Below are 6,656 nucleotides of genomic sequence, written 5' to 3' on the forward strand. Positions count from 1 at the left end.
GCACATCTACCAATGTGATATATGCCATCATGTGCCAGCAATGCCCCTCTGCCATGTACATTGGCCAAATTGGACAGTCTCTACGCAAAACAACAAATGGACACAAATCAGACGTCAAGAATTTTAACATTCAAAAACCAGTTGGAGAACACTTCAATCTCCCTAGCCACTCGATTACAAACCTAAAAGTCGCAATACTCCAACAAAAAAATTTCAAAAACAGACTCCAATGAGAAACTGCTGAATTGGAATTAATTTGCAAACTGAACACCATTAAATTAGGTTGAATAAAGACCAGGAGTGGATGGGTCATTACACAAAATAAAACTATTTCCCCATGCTAATTTCCCCCCCCTACTGTTACTCACACCTTCTTGTCAACTGTTGGAAATAGGCCATACTGATTATCACTTCACATTTTTTTTCTCCTGCTGATAATAGCCCACCTTAATTGATTGGTCTCATTATAGCAGGTATAGCAACACTCATTTTTTCATGTTCTCTGTGTATATATATCTTCCTACTCTATTTTCCACTGCATGTATCCGATGAAGTGGGTTTTAGCCCACGAAAGCTTATGCTCAAATAATTTTTGTAGTCTCTAAAGTGCCACAAGTACTCCTGTTCTTTTTTCTCTGTCTGATGTAACCTACAGGAGACTTGATTCAGTAGCAACTTGTGACAGAGGTACCCGGACCAGGGGCGCTAAAGGTGAGGGGTAGCAAATTAGGATTAATCAACAAACAAGAACCTCACCTATCAGTAACTGCTACTGATAGCAAATTATGTCAGATAACTCCTCTCCCCATATGCCCCCCCTTTCCCTCGCAGGACCCCCCCCTCAGTTTTCCTCTATTCCAGCCTCCTTCCCCTCAGCCCCATAATTCTCCCCCTGCAACCTGATTCCCCTGCATCGACCCATCCTCCCTGTCCCGCCCCCCCCCCCGATCACGCCTGCCCACCCCCCTCTGCACTTCTTTAGCCTCCTCCCCCTGCAGCCCAGGTATGACGGGGGAGGGGGGCACCGCTCCGGGTGGGTCTCTCTTACCTTCCCTCCGAGCGGTGCCCGCCTGGGGCAGGGGCAGGGGCCGGGCCGGGAAGGGGCCTGGCCAGGCTGGGGGCTCTGCCCTGGGACAGGCTCCAGGGGAGCAGCGGGAAGGGCCCTGCTGGAGATTCCCCTCTCCCGGCTGCAGCCAGGGCTCCGGGCTCCCAGCACCAGCCGCCGGGGCTCGGGGATCTCGCCAGGAGCCAGAGTCACCGCAGCGGCCGCGAGTCACTTCCTGCTGCCGGGACTGAGCCCAGCGATCGCTCCCTCCAGAGCCGCCTCCCAGCTGCTCCTGGGTCCTAGCGATAAACCCACCACGCTGCAGCCCCCTGCCCCAGACCCTGCCTCCTGGGGTCCCACCGCCCCTGGGCACGGGCAGCTTCTCCCCACATTAAGGGAGCGTCATGCATAGAAGCCAATGTACCCATGGGCGAACAGACAAGAGACAATTCCAGAGAGGGAGGAGAAGGGGGGGGGGTTCAATGGAGACTGGGGATTGTTCCAGAGAGTCCCCAATGTCTACATGGACACAGGGATGATGGGGGTCCTGGTGCTGGAGAGGCAGCCCAGAGATAGAGCTGTAGACCACCTGTTTCTCGGTGATACTGACTCTGTGTGTGACCTCTCTGGTAACAGACTGGCACAGGGAGCAGTTGGGCAGAGCTGGTCTCTTGTCTGCACCCCACACTCACTGGCTACCAGCCCTGGGCCGGAGCTACCAGCTCTGCTCCCCTCACTCCATGGAGCTGTCAGAGCTTTGCCACCAGGTTTCCTGGAGTTATTTGTGGGGCCAGATTAATCCATCCCTGGGCTCTAAGCAAAATCCCTTCCTGTCTGCCCCCCCCACACACACACCAGGGATCCCCCCTTCCCCTCTCCTGGCTGGCTCCCCCATGTAGGCACTGACTGCAGCTTCCTATTGGACACCTGCATATCAGCAGTGAAGCTCTAGCTAATCTGGTTCAGGAGCTGGTGCTCCTCCCACTCAGGTTTGGCCCCATTGACCCCGCCCCCCAATATGACAAGGGCATGGCAGGGGGGACAAAATGGAGTGAGCTGGGTTGTGACCTGGTGCATGGGAGGTCACATTGCCACTCGCTCAATTTTGGCCTCATGTGCCCCTCCCAAAAAATGGGGTGCAGGCCTTGGGTCCTAGGCATATACTTAGGTTGCCTATGCCTTAATTCAGCCCTAACTGCACTTGATCTGGGGCCTGCAGGGGAGTTATTCAGTCACTGTTGTGTCCAGAGGGGCCTGGTCCCTGTTCAAAGAGAGGAGGCTGTGCTTGTATAGTGGATGCTTTGTCCCAGAAAGGGGTACCTGTTCTCCCCCAGCTCACTGGCTAAAGTGATCCCCGCTCAATTCGGCCTCGAAGGGGGAAGAAGTGTGACAAAGTGGGAATTTTCTGTAATATTTTTGTATGAATAGTGTCTGCCTCAGTTTCCCCTATATGTGGCATTGTCCGGAAAAGGTTGTTTACCCTCTGCAGAGATCCAGCTGTGACTGATGCCTAGATCTCTGGGCTCCATGTCCATGGAGAGTTTGAGAACACAATGGCCACTTGAATTGCCTGGACATTTGGCAGCTAGCTAACAACCATGGATGGCCCTCCTCCCCTCGGCAGTAAGCCAGCCCTGTTTGACCAGCTGGAGAACAAAGGGCTGAGGAGGAGGACCAGGGGACAAGGTCTGCCCAGGGACAAGAACAAAGGACTGAGGAGGGGCCAGGTCAGGGGTTGTTAAATGTGGGCTGTTGGAGGCTTAAGACTTTCCGGAACTGCAGGAGGACTCTGTGCTCTAGGCTGACCCAGATGGACCATGCTGTAACTTTCTGATCTCTGTGCTAACCACGGATGCTCTATGTCTTCCAGAAATCTAATAACCCCTCCTGCTTTAACGACACTGGCTGAGAGTCCCGGCAGCTGCTGAAGGTGGGGGTGCATCTCTCCCTTTGGGTGTCCCAGTCTCTCTCGGGCGTCCAACTCAGGTGGACTCGCTGGGTGGGAAGGGAGCTGAGGGCTCCAAGGTTTGGTGAAACTAAGTGGCTTGTGGTCAGGAAAGAGTGAGACCCGCAGAGCGGGGCTGGCACACTGCAGAGGTCCTCGTGGGAACTGTTCCAGAGCACTGGATTGGTAGATCCATGGCAGGACCTGTCCCTCAGTTTTTCATCTTGGTCACATGCTGCTGCCTCCTCCATTGAGATCTAGGAGCCTGAACTGAGCAGCTGCTGCTCCCCCAGCAAGGTCTGTGCTGGGGAGAGAACAACTCTGCAGGCCAGTGGTGGGGCACCCACCTGGAGGGGGGGGGGGGGGGGTCCAGTCCTCTTTTCCAAGGACTCTGTAATGACTCCTCCAAAGTGTCACAGGTTCAGCAGGAGAGATTAAGGGACCCCCATACCAGAAGATCCCATGGCCCAGCAGTGAGAGCACTGGGAGCCCCCTGTTCAAATCCTTTCTCCCCATCAGGCAGAGGAGGGAATTGAACCTGGGCCTCCCACATCTGGGTGATTACTCTAACCCCTGGGCTACATGCTTAAGGGAGGGATCACCCCACACTCCCCTCCTCTGGCTGTTTTGTGCAGCTTGACATCTGCCTATTTCATTCTCACACAGGCAGGCACCTAAGCCACCTGACTCCAGCAGAGGGGTTCCCAGCGGTGCATTTGCAGGCAGAAAGAGGTGCTGGGAGGCTGCTCAGTGCACTCAGGGCTGGGATTCACCTCATTTCCAGCTGCCTCTGTCGCCAGGAATCTTGCCTGTGCCAGCTGGGTGTTAGCGCCCTACCACAACCAGCCTCTCAGCCACTGGAGCGCTCCCCACCAGCCCTGCAAGCTAACAATAGACCCACTCCAGCCCCCGAGCCCTTCAAAGGGTGCCCTTTTGGTACCCAGCCTCCTATCATGGGATACCCACAGAAATCCCTGATCTGCCGTTCCCCGAGACCTCTCTGACCCTGAGAGCATCCCAGTGCCAGAGGCCAAGGGGCTCCCTGGGATTTAGCAGTTTCAGCTGGCTTAACCAGCCCAACTCACTGTTGCCATAACGTGGATCTAAAAGGTGCCATGTTGTATAGCATTGGAAAACTACAAACTCACTGCTCAGTGATATTCTTGCAGGAGGTACGTGTGGGCGATACATGAAGAATTGTAATTATATCCGAGCAGGAATATGTTCTTAAAAACCTGGCTGTCAGGCTTAAGTCACCCCGCCCCAGACAAAGGAATGTGGTTCTTCCGCAGGCCTGAACCTGTCTGCAATGTAACGAGGGCAATGAAATTACATTTCCACCAAGGGCAGACCAAGTCAACCAAAGTGGAAGATGCCACTTCCCACTCTCAATGGGAGATGGAAGCCACAGCTGCAAGAAACCTTCCTGCCTCCTGAAGCGCGGTCATTGAACTCTGGAAGCTATAACCAGGCCACAAAGCCAGCTTGACACACATTACTGAGCAGATCCAAGAGGGCCGAGCTCCTGTACACCTGTGAAAAGTGGAACCTTCCAGCCAAGAGGTCTGAAGGTCCCCAGATACCGAATCTAGGCGAGAAACCTGCTGAGACACAAGGCTCAGATTCGCTGAAGATAAATGTAGTCACTAGAAAGCACGTTTTGTTTGTAACCTCTCCTGGCTCTTTCACACTTACTGGACATCCCTTAATCCTGTGTTCCATGGGAATAAACTTATTTTTAGTTTTACAACAAACCATCTCAGTGACGTGTGAGGCCTCAGCTAACCTAATAGGGTGGGGCTGTGCGCTGTCTCTTTAAGAGAGCAGCAAAGTTACTAAACGTCTGTGAGTGCTACACTGAGGAGGATCTGGCCCTACACAGGTGGGGACAACCCCTCACTGGTCTGGGTTGAACCCCACAGCATCACAATGCATCTGAAGAAGTGAGGTTTTTTACCCATGAAAGCTTATGCCCAAATAAATCGATTAGTCTTTAAGGTGCCACCGGCAGGGCTGGCTCCAGCGTTTTTGCCGCCCCAAGCGGCCAAAAAAAAAAAAAAAAAGCCGTGATCAGCGGCAGCTCTACCGCCGCTGCTTCATTCTTCGGCGGCAATTCAGAGGCAGGTCCTTCCCACTGAGAGGGACTGAGGGACCCGCCGCCGAATTGCCGCCGAAGAGCCAGACGTGCCGCCCCTTTCCGTTGGCCGCCCCAAGCACCTGCTTGCTGCGCTGGTGCCTGGAGCCGGCCCTGGCCACCGGACTCCTTGTTGTTTTATTGGCACTAGACTGTTTCACCTGACACCATCGCTCCGGCATCAAGCTTGAATTTGCTGATACCGGTAGTAAAACAAAAGGAAGTTTATTTTGAGAGAGACGAGAGCTTCAAATAGAAACAAGGGGGAGGGATGGAAACAAAACATTCAGAAAACTGGGACAAGGGCCTACACTCACTAGAAGTGACATTTTCTACCTGATCAAACAGATCCTCACCTGAAAGGTCAGTCTTTCGCAGCGTCTGCTAGCCCCAAGAAGCCAGCCCCCAGTCTTCCAGGAAGTATCCCGCTTCAGTGACCGGATCCAGAGTGTCTTTCTCCACCCTGTGACACACGGAATCAGTCTTTTGTCTTTATTCCCAGCCCGGGCGATCCCCTCGCCGTCAGAGCCTCCTTCTCACTGCCACCAGCTTTCAGTGTTTATAGTTCAGCTTTGATGGCTTTCCATTCGTTTTCTGAATAGGCGCAATGGTGGACAGTTGAGCAACACATTGCATAATGGGCTAGCCAGGGAAAACTCCCTCCAATTTAAATGGGCTGTCACCAAGACAAGTGAGTGACTCACTTTCACTCCAACACCATAATGGGATAACTTTCAATATAGTTACGTTATTACTTCAATATCTCCCATACATGCATCTCGCAATATTTATGAGTATCAACACATTATAAGCTTTCAGTAGAGATCTCACATGCTACCCCTTATGGATCAATACCAGGAAAACAGTGCATTAAGTGTAGTGAGTTTGTCAGGTCTGAGACAGGAGTTGCTTGTATTGAACAGTGAGCCTTTTGCCCATGGGCCTTTGTGTTACAAGGCCCCGAAATCTGGGCTGCAGGGAGAGGTTTATCTCCATTAGAGGAGCGAGGATTAAGTTGTACCCTCTCCTCAGCATCTCCCGTTGGCTGTCTTAGGCAGCTCCCTGCCTAGCATGCTGGCTTCTGTGGATCCCATTCATAGGCCCCTCTCTCTCCCCATGCTTTATATAGGGAGCCTGGGTGACTGAGTCAGGCTTTCTGGATCCCGTTCATTGATTTTTCTAGTCTCTTTGTGGATCCAGGCCTTAGTAGCTGCCAGCAGCCGGGTCTTTGGTCTCTAGACAATTGCAGAAAAGGCTGAAGCAGATGGCTCTAGGTACCAGATGCCATCCCATGTCCCTTTACGGTTTTCTGATGTTCACCGAAATCACCAGCCTTCTCCTGAGGGGTACCTAGAACAGTCCCTTTTTAAAAAAAAATTAATCAGATGCAGCAAAATTATTACATCACGCATAGGTGGCGGGAGAATACCCCCTTCGGGGAGGCTAATCCTCTAGCCCCACTCCTTCCACCAGTGGCGCTCCCCCAAGGTGGAGCTCCAAGCCCCCCTGCCGCCGGAGGAGCCCCAACCTAC

This window comes from Emys orbicularis, chromosome 13, assembly GCF_028017835.1.
Source record: "Emys orbicularis isolate rEmyOrb1 chromosome 13, rEmyOrb1.hap1, whole genome shotgun sequence".
NCBI lineage: Eukaryota > Metazoa > Chordata > Testudines > Emydidae > Emys > Emys orbicularis.